Genomic DNA, 14,546 nt, shown 5'->3' on the forward strand with positions numbered 1-14,546 from the left:
AAATATATAGTGAAACAATTGAGTTGGTTGAGGAATTCAAACATACCAACAACTGGACAGCTAATAAAACACGTATTTCGCAATAGCTTCCTCAGGCGCATAAAGAAGCTATAGCGATATAGAAGTCAGAGTCCTACAAATAAACCTCATGATTTGGACAAAGATCTCTGCTCCTCAAGAGGTATCAAAAACTACAAAATTCTCAAGTCAACGTGCTCTTGTTAATATCCTTACAGAACAGAATTCAACATTTTTTTCAAATAATATCGCTTCAGTTCGGTCCTGGAAAATCTTGTGCCTTACACATTTTCCTCCGACGAAACTTTCCGTCAGAGTCAATGCCAACTCAAGGGGGAGAAAGCTGAAGTATCCATCTAGGCCTATCAGGAACACTTGCTTCTATTAATTTCATGAGGCACTTCCATGTTAGAGGGTAATATGAATAATTACCAAATAGGAAATGGACGTTTCTCCACTTTGATGTATCGGTTGAATCTTGATGGCGCCGGAACTTTGTTCAAACATGTGTTGCCTATATGGCCTTTATAATTGATGAGCTCTTTGACATTTGACGGGTCAGAATCCGTACATAATTTTTTCCAGTAAACAATATAGTTCGATATGAGAAAACTTATAAAAATGAAAGAACGACAGAATAAAAAATACAAAATCAAATAAAAGTGAAAATGGTGGAGAGAAATATGGAAAGCGTGGAATTTCTTATGAAGGAAATTGAAACTGTGACAAATGACGAATGCCTCAGGATATGACCTTTTTAAAATGAAACTGTACTTCTATATGTTTCACTTTTGTGATATTCATTAAGAAATGTATTGCAGATTACTAGGTCTAAAGTGAGTGGTTTTATTCTACCCTCTTTCGCAGTCCACAAGGGTTTATTGTGGCTTATCAAGGGATGTTTTTTTTTTGTCCTTCGGGAGCTGTCTCACTTGTCCATTCAGTCCAAGTATCCAGAAAACACTGCAGCCTCTTGGGCTTATTGCGTTTATTCTCCCATCTTCTCATGACACCCATTCCAATAGTCTCGTTCCCTATACTAGTTTGTACAGGTTCCGTGTTGGATGTTCGTCATATTCTTCTGGACGTAATTTTTCACGTCCATGTATTGCCTACCTCCTGTGATTCAGTACCTCACATTCGCAAAAGATGTGTAGAGCTGTTTCTATTCCTTCGTTGCATAATCTGCAGCTGAGGTACCCGTTTTACAGCCCCATTTTATTCAGGTATTCTCTAAGCGGACAATGACCGGTTAGTAACCTTGTAATTATTCTGAGCCGATTACTACTTTATTGATGTAGTTCTTCGGTTCTTTTCTTGGACGGTTTCCTAATGAAGGTTCTACTGTGTTTGTTGTCAGGTATATTTGTCCAGAACTTTTGTGTGCTTCTTATTGGTCCATGTCCTAATCTGGTTTCGTACCAATGATTTTGGTACCCCCAGAGCTGGTTCAGGACCTATATATGAAGTTGATGATCCGTGTCTAGCGCATTCATCAGCTTTATCATTACCTGTGATTCCTGAATGCCCTGGCACCAAGTACAAAGTTGATTTGTTCCTGTTTGCAAATTCATTTAGTTCTTCATGGCATTCCCAGACCAGTTTTGATGCCACCTTCGGGTTTGTCAGTGTGATCTTGCTGTCTGTTCAAATATTGATCCGCTCATTTCTTTGAGATTTCAATTTAATAAGCCTTGCACTCTGCAAAATAGCATACACTTTCGCCTGAAAGACGGATGTGTATAGTCCTAGCGGATAACTGTAGTTTAAATTTTTATCCGCTCGGTATATTTCAGCTCCCGTTCCATGTTTGGTCTTCGATCCATCTGAATACCAGGTGTTTCTTTCAAATACGTTCCAATCGACCAATCGTCTTCCACTCTTCACGGCTTATGATTTTGGCCGTGAAGTTTGTGTTAAAAGTGTACTTCGGTATCATGTGGTCCGTGCACATGTTCAATATGTGTTCCACATGTTCCGAAATTTTTGTTCGTTCCGATTTATTGTAGTTCGGTAACTTTTCCAGTTTGAATTGGCCCATCCTGGCTTCCCCCGTTATCACAAAATGTAAAGAAGGTAGATTCAGATTCAGAGTGTCTCCAAGGCAGCTGTTGGGATAGTTCTCATTGCCCCCGTCATTCCGAAACATGCAAGTCTTTGCACTTTACCTAGTTTTGTTGATAGCGGTCGCCTGCTTCATCTTTGGCCACCAGACCAGAGATGCCTATGTTATCATGAGTATAACCACCATCATGTATAGCCAATATACCATGTCCGGTTTTAGCTCCCACGTCTTTCCATTGGTGCATCTGGCGAGCAGCAGTGCTACCTCCGCTTTCCTTTTTATCATGCTCAAGTGTTGACTCCAGGTCAGTTTGGAATCTAGAACAACTCCCAGATATTTAACCTCCCCTGACACTTGTATTTCTTCAACTCGAAGTTTTAGAGGTCCGAGACCCTCTGTTTTAGTACTTTTGGTGAATGATATTATGGTGGATTTGGATGGGCTTATGTTGAGCTCATCTTCTTCAGCTCATCTTGTAATAATATTCAGGGCCTGCTGCATGCATCTCTTCACTAGATTATTGTGATATTATAAAGCACTGGGCTATGCAGACGACTTAGTCATCTGGATCAAGATGACTAAGTCGTATGCATAGCCCAGTGCTTTATATCCATTGTGGTCCAGGAGACATAATAACTCGTTCATTACAAGGTTCCATAACAGAAGTGATAAACCCCCCCCCCCTGAGGTCAGCCTCTTGCTACCCGTGCCACGACTGTTTCCCCCATAATGTTTGTATATACCGATCTTCCTCCAAACATGCAGTTTATCCACCTACTGCTTGTCTTGTCGATCCCTCTTATCCTCGACGCCTGGATGATTGATTCTAACGATGTTTCGTCAAATGCATCCCCAATGTCCAAGAAAGCAGCTAAAAGTACTTCCTTGTTCTTGTAAGTATGTTCTACTTTTTCTGTTACCCGACATAGAGCCGTTTCTGTTGACATACCTGACTTGTATGCATATTGGTCTCGATGAAATGGTCTGATAGCCAGCGATACTAAGTGATGCTAGTTTCATTTAGGATTAGAGGAAGCTTGTAGTTTATTGCATAGCTAACGGCACCTGTTCATCGAGGGCATTTAGGTCGTAGGCTGAGCCTAATTTGAAAACGTCAACAACTCCTTCAATCTGGTGTTCAGTTGAATACACTTAGAAACCTTGAAAGTGGATATGAGACAATAGAAATTAAATAGAAGATACATACTATATACACATGAACCTACAGAAATATTTTGTTATCATACCTTCACTTGTAATTTGGAATAGCAAAACTATTATGTTTTGCTATTCAATCACAACATCAAAACTTGAAAATAAAAGGTATCCTGGTTATGGTGATATCAAAACAGAATATCTGAATATCAGAATATCAAAACCACTAACACATCTAGTGAATATGTCATTAGAACAGAGATGTTTTCTCTCAGCTCTCAAAATGGCTGTTATAACGCCTATATATAGAAGTGGAGAAAAAACCGATGTAGCAAACTGTAGACCAATCTCACTCATAACTAATCTTGCTAAAGTTCTCGAGAAGGTTATGCAAAAGAGATTGAATATGTTTCTTGAAAAACACCAGTTGTTGTTAGAATCACAACACGGCTTCAGAGAAAATATGTCCACTTAAGACCCAATAAAAAAACGAACCCAACAAATTTATTCATGTTTAGATGAATCGAAACCCTCTATTGCTGTTTTCATAGACCTTAGGAAAGCTTTCGACACCGTCGAATCTTACTGAATTTTCTGGACGATATGGGAATTAGAGGTATAGCGAATAATCTTTCCAAAAGTTATCTTCACAACAGATAGCAAAGGGTAGAAGTGGGCAATCATATAAGTGGAGAGGAAATTATTACATGTGGTGTGTCACAGGGGACGGTGTTAGGACCAATCCTATTCAATATATCTGTTTAAAAAATCTGTTTAAAATCTGTTTTTCCGTTAACCAGCTGTCGCACCCCTACGAACGACAACCCTCAGAAGTCGAAACTTGTGCGAGCTAAGGATTAACGAGGTCTTACCTTCTAACGTGTGATTCCTAACACGGGTTGGACGATAGCAAGTGAAGATCGATCGTTCAGACTAGGGCTTGAACCACCGACCAACACGGCAGTCAATTCGAGTGAGTGAACAAAGCACCCATGCCGAACCGCTTGGCTATCGACCGACCATACTTGAACAACCTTTTTCTATAGGACATCAACTCCAACATTCTGAGTTTTGCCGATGATACTGTGTTGTTTTGTGAAGACGAAAACTGGTTTAATTTGGAACAGAAATTAGAACATGACTTTCATCAAATCAAATTGTGGTTTAACCACAGGCTCTTATCTATTAACTTTGACAAAACCTATTACGTAACATTCAGTAGTTATGACAACTCTCTACCAGAATATGACATCAAAATCTCCAATACGGAAGTCATCAAACCCACAAAGAAAATAAAATATCTTTGAATAATTTTAGACAGCAATATCAGATAGAACCAGCACATAGACCACATAGTTGAAAAATTACGTTGCATACTTCACAAATACAAACGGTAAGCAAACATATTCAATCAAACACAGAATAGTATAGTTATTATGCAACGATCATGTAATGATGGTTATTAAGACACGAGCATTAACCGGGATACCAAACGAGCCGAAGGCGAGTTTTGTATGGTATATGCGAGTGTATTAATAAAACCATTACATGAGAGTGGCATACGCTATTTTATCTAAACCCGATAAATAATGAAAAACTATAAATATTATATTTGTATTGAACACATTTACAGTAATTAACTCATATTTTAAAAAAAAAAAACACAAACTTAATGGTATTATCATGGATATATTTATATTGAATATAACATCTGTAATTAATCTGATTTTTTAAAAATATTGGAGTCGAAGGTATTCCTTCTATATCGCTGTTTTCAGACATTTTGATAATATAGGTAGGTAATATGAAAACTGATTTTGACAAATAAAGCAATTAGTTACTTAGGTTAGAATCTAGGACAAACAAAGGAACAGGATTCTTGATTGAAAAATTATGGGTTTCTACTGGTTGATAATCTGTATCGTTATGAAAAATCTGTATCATAATGGATATCATTATGAAACGGATTATGGTCATATAAGTGTATTGTTAGAGTACGGGTGTAGAAAAAGTTATGTTGTAGTAGAGCCCCATCTGAGATATGATATAGTTGGTTGGGGTGGAGTGTCAAAAATTCATCTACGTTCTCTTGAGGTTATGCAGAAGAGATTCATCAGATATATCATACGGAAAGGTTGCGACTACCTTAGCGATCTACTTAATTCAGAATCTGGAATATTTGATCCCAAACAGCTGTTTATTATAAATATTACTGCTGTACAGCATAAAAATAAAAAAGAATTAACCACTCATCACCATATATATGCTACACGTCGGAATCATAGTATCGTCATACCATTAATGCTCAAATCAGTTGGGCAGAAATCCTACCGGTATTTGGGACCAAAACCTTTGACACCTATTGAAGAAGGTTGAAAACATATTTTGATATGAAGAACTGCAAACATTCGAAACCACTTTTCCCTAACAAAAACTAAATTGTTGTCTCTCGACGCGCGTTTTGCCAGCCAAGTTGGCATCATCAGGAGATGACTAAGGCTCAGTACACCGATGTGGCAGCAGTCATCCTTTACAATCCCCTTTTTCTCGTGGTGAATTAGCTTAGTGGCAATATATCTTAATTACATAAAAAATATAAATAAGTACCCTTTATAACAATTTGTAGTTAAAAAACGGTTATTTGTAGTTTGTGATTTTCGTTACGCTTTTCAGATTCTATAATTGAGTAATATAAATGTTCGAATGAAAAACTCTGTGATTTGATTGTTTCAACGCTTCGTTAATCATTCGATCGATCAATTTATTGTATTCCCAAATAAACAATTCAATAGATTTCGCAAGCCTCATGTTTCGTTCTGCCGGTAAAATTGATTGCAATTCGTTGAATTGGAATTCGGATGGGTACAATTTCATTGAAATATTTTTGCATTCGCAAAATTACAAAGTAATGAACACTGAACACGAATTTTTCACAAGGGTTTGAATATATACTAGTATCTCACTTTGATAATTTCGCAATTCAATATTGTTTCACATATTCTTGATGACTTTGACAGGAACTGTTCATTGATAAGCAATATTTTACTAGAAATTGTGCTGAAGAAGCTACGGTATCACGGCTAGTACTATGAAGAACTTCACAAATGGATGGCTATTTGGTAAGTGTTTCCTCAAAACTATTTTGATAATATGTAATTTCAAGCAGCGTAAGCATTAGCAGACTTGAATTAAACTTGTAAAGTATTTGATCTATGTTGGATCTTCTGAAGCTCTCAAACACTTCTGAATATACATATTCCATTTCAATGATGAATTAAGAATATTAACATCATCATCATCAACATCATCATCATCATCAAACAAAAAGTTAAAAAAGTGATATAGTTCAAATATCAGTAGTTACTGAAACACAATAATTAAAATTGATTATTTATATAATTTAAATTTCTGTCTGAATAGAATTCGTCTAAAGAATAAAAGGTCTTTAAAATCAGTATAATTTTTACATACTTTCTAAATTTAGTGGTACATGTTATGCCTTTGATCTCAATTGGCAAATGGTTAAACATTTATTTCCATTATAAATGAAAGACCTCTCAATTTCTGATTGAAATCGGTAAACCTATATTGAGCTTATTTCTGGTATTTCGTCGTGGTGAAATGGAAATTTCCGTCCTGTATTTTTTTTGCATCAGACATAACGTTTCCAACATAAGTATGGAAGGCAAGGTCAAGATTTTATGGTTTCTGAATGAAGATCAACAAGAATTCCTGAATCCAACTCTACACATATTTCTAATTGCTCTTTTTGTAGTACAAACACTCTATCAAACCTATAATGGCAACACGTTCCCCAGAAATAGATACTGTATCTCATATGGGAATCGATGAGAGCGAAGTACATATGTTTTGCCATATTAGTGTCCTTTTTATTTGATGATACTCTGACTGCAAAGCAACCTGATGAAATTTTTTTACATAGGTTATTTATGTGACCTTCAAAATCCAAATTTGCATTAATTTGTAATCCCAGAAATGTTGCTAATATTTTGTTTCCTATTAATTGAGTACACAGGTAGATATCTAGTGAGGAGCACTTGAGGGTGATGATGCTTGAGATATTAAATGACAATTAAATGACACCAGTCTTTCATTTTCATAATATCCTCGCTAATCAAATCATGCAGTTTCCTTTCATTCTTTCAATGCCAAAATAAAGTAGTGTTATCAGCGAATTGGGTTATTGGGTTATGGGTACGTTGTAACAGGTATGATCTGAACTCTGAAACCCAAACTGACTGCTACTAAAAATATTATGCTTATTCACAAACATCATAATTCTTTGTTCAACAAGTTTTTCTATGATTTTAGCAAGGGTAGATAGCATAGAAATAGGCCAAAAGTTGGCAAAAGCAGAGCTCTTGTTTCGCAAGAAGTTATGAAGAATAGGTAAGTACATAAATGTTTGTATAAAAATATGTATGGCCTTCATGGAGTAGAAACTACGAAACATTTTATTGAATTTTGTGAATTTGGTGTTATAGTTAGGCAAATTATATTTCTGCTTGAGGTAAAATAGGCCGATCAAATACTAGACAAACAAAAAGTAAGAAAAATATATAAAACCTTAGACAAATATTACACGTTCTATAAGAATAAAATACTAATGTACAAATAGATAAAATCTAGGCAATATGGATGAAATTATGCTACACTCAATACAGTATGATACAACTTTGGGAAAAATTTGACTGAGACTAACTTATTTCACTCTAACAGATTTTTTTAAAATGTCTATCTTTTTCGAGAATGTGTTTTCTTATTTGTTTTTTGAATATTGGTTTGGAATAAGATTTTTTTTATTTTGTGAGGTACGGTGTTATATAACTTAGTTGCCATGAAAGATTATGCTCTTTTTGAGATTGAGTTTTCAACAGTAGAATAGGTTAGTTGGTCGCGATGTCGTGTGCTATAGTCGTTGTTTGGTGATGATGCTTTATTTTTGCTGAAATGATACTTCACATTTGTACAATAGTAATATGATTGTCTTATATCCATAACTTCACACTCTTCATACAGGTGATCTGACGAGGAACGTTAATTTCTAGACATCATCAACCTCATGAATCTCCTTTGTAATACCTCTAACGGAATGAGATGTTCACGCAGAGCTTATCCCCATGCTTATACCATATCTCAAATGGCTCTCTACTAGGAAACTATATAATAGATTGAGTTCTTTGTGAGGTAAGTGATTTTTCAAGGAACGGAAGTTGTGAAGCATTATTTGCAGTTTTTTATTGTATATTCTATATGAGAGTCCCTCCCACCTTGAGTTTCTATCTATGTAGTCGCCCAAGTATTTGATTTCTCTCAGGGAATCTATTTTTATTGTTTTCCCTTGTTCGCCTACATCAAGAGTTTCAAATGGACAATCATTAGGTAGGTTGCAGCTAAAAGGAAGAAAATTAGTTTTTTCCAGATTCACTGTCAGGAGCCTTTGATCAAACCATTTTTTGAGCAAGTGGAAATCTGTTTCTACTTTCTTTTTCAAATCGAGCCAAGTGTCTGCCTTATAGAATATCGCAGTATCATCTGCGTATCCATTTATTTTCCCAACGCTGTCCAAATTGAATAATTCATTTAGATATAAATTGAAAAGCAGAGGACCCAGTACTGAACCTTGTGGGACTCCACATTCTATTTGTTTTTGATTGCTAATTTTATCTGCAATTCGCACAACTTGGATTTTATTTTAAAGATAGCTTTCAAAAAGCGTTTGGCAGTTCCCTCTGATACCATTATTTTCTAAAGTTTGTAGGAGTAGTTGATGATCGACAGTATCGAAAGCCTTCGTTAGGTCTATAAATAGACATAAAGAAGGTTTTCCTTTCTCCAAGGATTTATGTATCAATTCTGTCAGTTCAAGAATCGCGTCTTCGGTTGAGGTTTTTTCTTTGAAGCCAAATTGTCTATCTGAAATCAATTCGTATTTGGTTATAAATGGGTTTATTCTTTTCTTTAGCAATTTTTCGAGAATTTTTGACAGATGGATGATAAGCGAGATTGGTCTATAATTTGTTATTTCAGTTTTATCTCTTTTTTATGGATAGGAGTCACTACTGCAGTTTTGAATGAGTCGGGCCACACACCAAGTAATATACATTTATTAGTAATAAAAACTAAAGGATCTAGTATATAATGTGATATTGATTTAAGCAGTTCTGCTTTAATATTTGGCTGAAAAACCAGGTTATTATTTTTGACTATTTTATTTGCCAATTTGTTTCCAAGATCTATGAAATTATTTTTAAATTCATTGGCTATGTCTCTGTTGTTTGTTAGAAGTACTCCCTGATCATTTTTTATTGATCCAATTGTGGTTGATTTAGGTTTAGTGCCGGTGATTTCTTTCACAATAGTTGTTAGGTATCTTGTTTTTTGTATTTCATTTTGTTCTTATAGGAGGTGTTTCCTTAGTTGACAGTGGCCCATCAGAAACCCTACTATTAAGGTTTTCCCTTGTCATCGCCAGATGATAGGGCTTGTCTGCTATCAGTACAGATCGTTATGTTTTGTCACAAATTCCATTTCTGGTTATTTCTTTTGTGGCGATTGAGATACCAGCCCATTCTGTTTGAACCACGCTGGTATATTTTCCCATTCTCCACTCAATCCTTAGGCATAGTGATCTGGAGTAAACTCAACATCCTTAGCCTTCTTTGGTTTTCAAGCCGTTTGTAGCGTCTATTTTTTTGTATTTTGTTGGGTTCATTGAACACAAACCTGGGTTCAATTGCATCACTGGATGCCTGCAGCAGAGGTTGCGCAGTAAGCGCTTCTCGTCATAGGCTTAGCCTCACTTAGCCCATTCCTACTTCTAAGTTCACATCAGCCGAGCGCAATCGTAACTTAACCATTAACACAACCTCCTTAACGTACAGGTCCAGAGGGGTCAGACCAGTAATTAATTCCATTGCCGCGGTTGGTGTTATTCTCATGGCTCCTGTGATGTTTAAACAAGCCAATCGCTGTATTTGATATAATTTTTGGATGACCGTTGTTTGTAGAACTTTCGGTCCCTAGGCAATGGCTCCGTACGCTAACATAGGTCCTATTATTTCACGGGGTGAAAGACCCCATGTGCGTCCCACTATCCTTCGACATCGCTCATAAGCCACATATGCCCTTTTTGCTCTACTCTGTAGGTGAAAGATCACCTATTACGACTTTACTAGTGAAAGAATGTAACTTCAGATGGTGTTTTGAACATATATACGTTACTCAGATTTCTTCCCGTTATACATTCGTATTGCAATTTCGAATAGATCTCTCAACATGTCGTTTTTTTCTGAGGATATGAACATAATTTTCTGAAACAAATCTAGAACGATTAACAAAAGTATGGCTTTGCTGCCCTGAAGATGAACACATCAAATTAAAAATATCGATTGTGAATATTCCACTTCAAAACTTTGAAACCAGCCATTCCCTTCAAAAATTTTCAAAATACATTGACTCGCCATCAAGAAAAATTCAACGTTTCCATAAATATCCTCTACGCTTTCTGGGAAAGTCAAAATTGATGTAACGCTACCGGCATTACTTATCCCATGACAGACGTGAGTTTGACACCTAATATTTTGTTTTGTTTTTGTTAGTGTATGCTCGACATATTGGAGATGTTCTAATGGAGTAGATAATTGAAAAAAAGCACTAATGAAACATCATATCTTACAACACGAAAGTGAGAGCTATTTTCGACCGGCGCTTAGTTATTTATCATGATCTTACACATGTTCTGGTTAAACGGTCGCTACCAGTTTTTCATCGTCAAATTATATCTTCTTTCACTACGGGATACCGGAAACCGCTTAGCGGGAATTATTTATCGTCTAAATATTGTCTACTATAAATTACAATTAAATGGTAGTTGGGAGAATGTTTACTACGAATTTCGGGTGACTTGGAGTTTATTTTTATAACACATGGGCTGAAAAGTCCTGGACCTAAAAAAAACGCGTTTTTCTATTCAAAAGTGGCTTCATCCATCAAAAGCCACACACTCATTACATTCCAGCGCCGCTCCAACATTTCGATATCACTTTTAGAGCAGAATTTCTTACCGGTGAACATTTTTCGGTGGTCTGCGGACAGCCAGTAGTGTCTGGGAGCCAAATCTGGCGAATACAGTGGGTGTGAAAGCAATTCGAAGTTGAATTCATGTAGTTTTTACATTGCTTCAAGTGGCTTGTGACACTGTGCGTTGTCTTGAAGAAACAATACGAGGGTTACCTTTTATATTTCGGGATTAGAGAATATTACTGGAGTTTTTACCCAACACAAGATCGTTATTTTCAACACCTCGACACGTGTTTCGATCACCAAGTGATCATCTTCAAAGAGGAAGATTAAAACTAGAAACTAATGCGACGTAACCCACACAGGTATACCAACCTAAATTTTTACAATTTTTCCTTATATATTATTTTACAATATATGTTTATATAAAACAATTTTCAGTTATATAAAAATTAATTTTACAATATTGCCTATCCAAATTGATTCTTGCAATTTGTCCTTATGTAGTAATCAGTAAACCCAACAACATTATTTTATTTTAACAAGCTATATAGTATGCTCTTTGGTATAGGTCCGTCATCGTTATTGATAATATTATTGTGTTTACTTATTTCTACACTCTCATAGGCATCTAGTTGCCTGTTGTTGTTAACTTGCCTAACTAATCTTAATCAACTGAAGTCTATGGAATGGTTTTGTTGCAAAATATGATGGGCGACTGCTGATTTTTCAGGTCTTCCATATTTCAAGTGTGATATGTGTTCCTTATATCTCACTTCAATAGATCTTTTTGTCTGTCCATAATACTTTGCATCGCAGTCTTTATCTTTTGGACTTCCCCAAAGGCTCTGTAGTGACAGCACGTTTATGCTGTCCACAGTGATGGAAACTATCAGGAATATACCTGTACGTGCTTGTTTCTTTTCTAAATATTTCGTATTCTAACCCTGCATATTGGCTCCTCATTACCGAAACGTCAAGAAATGGTAGTTGTCTCTTATTTTCTAACTCATACATGAATTTCATTGATGGACATCTATTATTCAAAAAGTCGTCAATATTCAATTTTTTGATATCAAATATCGCAAAATTATTATCCACGACTTTTCTTTGGTTTCCATTTCGAATCTGCTCTTGAACAGGTCTGCCAGGTAGGGGGACAGGGGATTTCCCATGGCCGTTCCTTCCTGTTGTTCATAAAAGCAACCTTCTACCTGGAACCGATTTTGTTTCATACACAAATCAGTAAGAGAAACGAATTCATCGATTTCGTTATTATTAAAATTATTTTTCTCTATTGCAAGGTATTGCAATGTCTGTGGAATTGGGACGCTAACATCAAAAGAAACCAAAATCTCGACTTCTTGCAGAACCACGTTTTTTGTATGTTGTATGAACTCTAAAGAGTTTTTTATACTTGAACTTGGTTCCGCAATAGACAAGGTTTCAAATTCCTTAGTGAGCATTAGTGACGAAAAGATCTATTTAAGTAAGATATAAGGAACACATAGCACACTGAAAATATGGAAAACCTGAAAAATCAGCAGTCGCCTATCATATTTTGTTGCAAAATATGATGGGCGATGGAATGTTTTGGGTGCTCAAAAATGCAGTTGTTTCAGCCGATGTGTGAGAGCTCGCATTGTCGTTGTGAAGAGTGATCCATCCTTCTTCGGCCTTTGGTTTTTCTGATTTCTTGGAAGACAACTGGCAAACAAATGGTTGTGTACCACTCAAAATTGACTGTTCTGCGTTGTGTTCTAGTGGTACGGTTGCAATTTGTCCAGTTTTTCAGTGCGCGAACAACTTTTGTAGGATTTGGCTCCTCTTGAAACACCCATACAGTCGACTGCTGTTCACTTTCGAGCTCATACGCGTAAATTCACGATTCATCACCTGTCACGATGTCATGGACGAGACATGTTTCGAAGCACCGCGATCGTGTTTTTGAGCATTTCCTTCGACCAATCGACACGAGCCTTTTTTTGAGCGATTGACGAATTGTGTGGGATCCAACGCGAACAAATTTTCTGACAGTCAAATGTTTATGCAATATTGAATGTATGCTGGTCACACGAATGCTTACAGTTGTCTCAATCTCACGATAGGTCACATGACGACCTTGCAATATCAGTTCGTGCACAGATTCATGGTTTTCGGAACAACAACTGATTTTGGACGACCTTCACGAAATTCGTCTTGGAGTGAACTAAGATCACGATTGAATTCTCCATACCATCGATAAACACTGGTTCATGATGGAGCTTCATTGCCAAAAATTGAATTAAGTTCATCCATGCACTGTTGCTGAGTGAATCCACGTCGAAAGTTGTAAAAAATTATCGCACGAAAATGTTCACGATTCAATTCCATTTCTGGGCTGAGATGAATCTTTTAAGTTACTGTAGAAAACACAAATAAGCACAAAAATGTCCAACTTTACGATAGAGCTGTCAGTTGCCAGATTACAACACTAGGGTTGCCAAATCCCGAAACATAAAAGGCAATCTATCGTATTAGTTTCTTCGCCTTATGCGGTCGTTTCTCTGCAATTTCGGCCTTCAAACGCTTCAATAACGAAATATTATATTCACTGTCGATGATATTTTCCTTCCTGAAATTGTCTATGGATATTACACCACGCACATCCCATAATACCGTGGAATAGCCTTTCCAGCTTGTTGTGCTTTAGAGTGCTCTGAACAAGGTTCACCAGTTGCTCTCCACTCAGATGACAATACTTTTTTGATTCCGGGGTGAAGTAATGGATTTAATGAATATTGAACTCACGTATTCAGAAAATACTTCATTGTGAGATTTTTACTACACAGTGTTTCGCCATACAATAGCTTCTTCGGGCGTGTTTCTACAGTAAAATCACGCCCGCAGAAACCATTGTATGGCGAAACACGTGTCGCGTTTTTGTAAAACTGTTAGGTGAAAATCTCACAATGAAGTGTTTCTTGAATACGTTAGTCATGGATTATCATCAAGTATCAACCAATTCCATCCAACATTGAACTCCTTTTCCTGTACTCATTTACACTTACACAGAAAGCACTCCATGTAGAACAGTCCAATAAAACAATAAATGAGGCTCACTTGCTCGTTTTGATAAAATAAAGAAAAAAATATCAGAGGTTCAAAGATTCGTTCCCGTTTCCTCGATAGGAATATTTATCAATTTATTCAGTAACACAATACAGAGGCATACCCCAGGGTTCGATGCATTGAACCCCTAAGAACCATCGATGAACCAACAATT

The sequence above is a fragment of the Leptinotarsa decemlineata genome, unplaced genomic scaffold (genome assembly GCF_025532065.1).
Source record: "Leptinotarsa decemlineata unplaced genomic scaffold, Ldec_3_MD MMD2_tig00078422_RagTag_RagTag, whole genome shotgun sequence".
In the NCBI taxonomy this organism is placed as follows: Eukaryota; Metazoa; Arthropoda; class Insecta; order Coleoptera; family Chrysomelidae; genus Leptinotarsa; species Leptinotarsa decemlineata.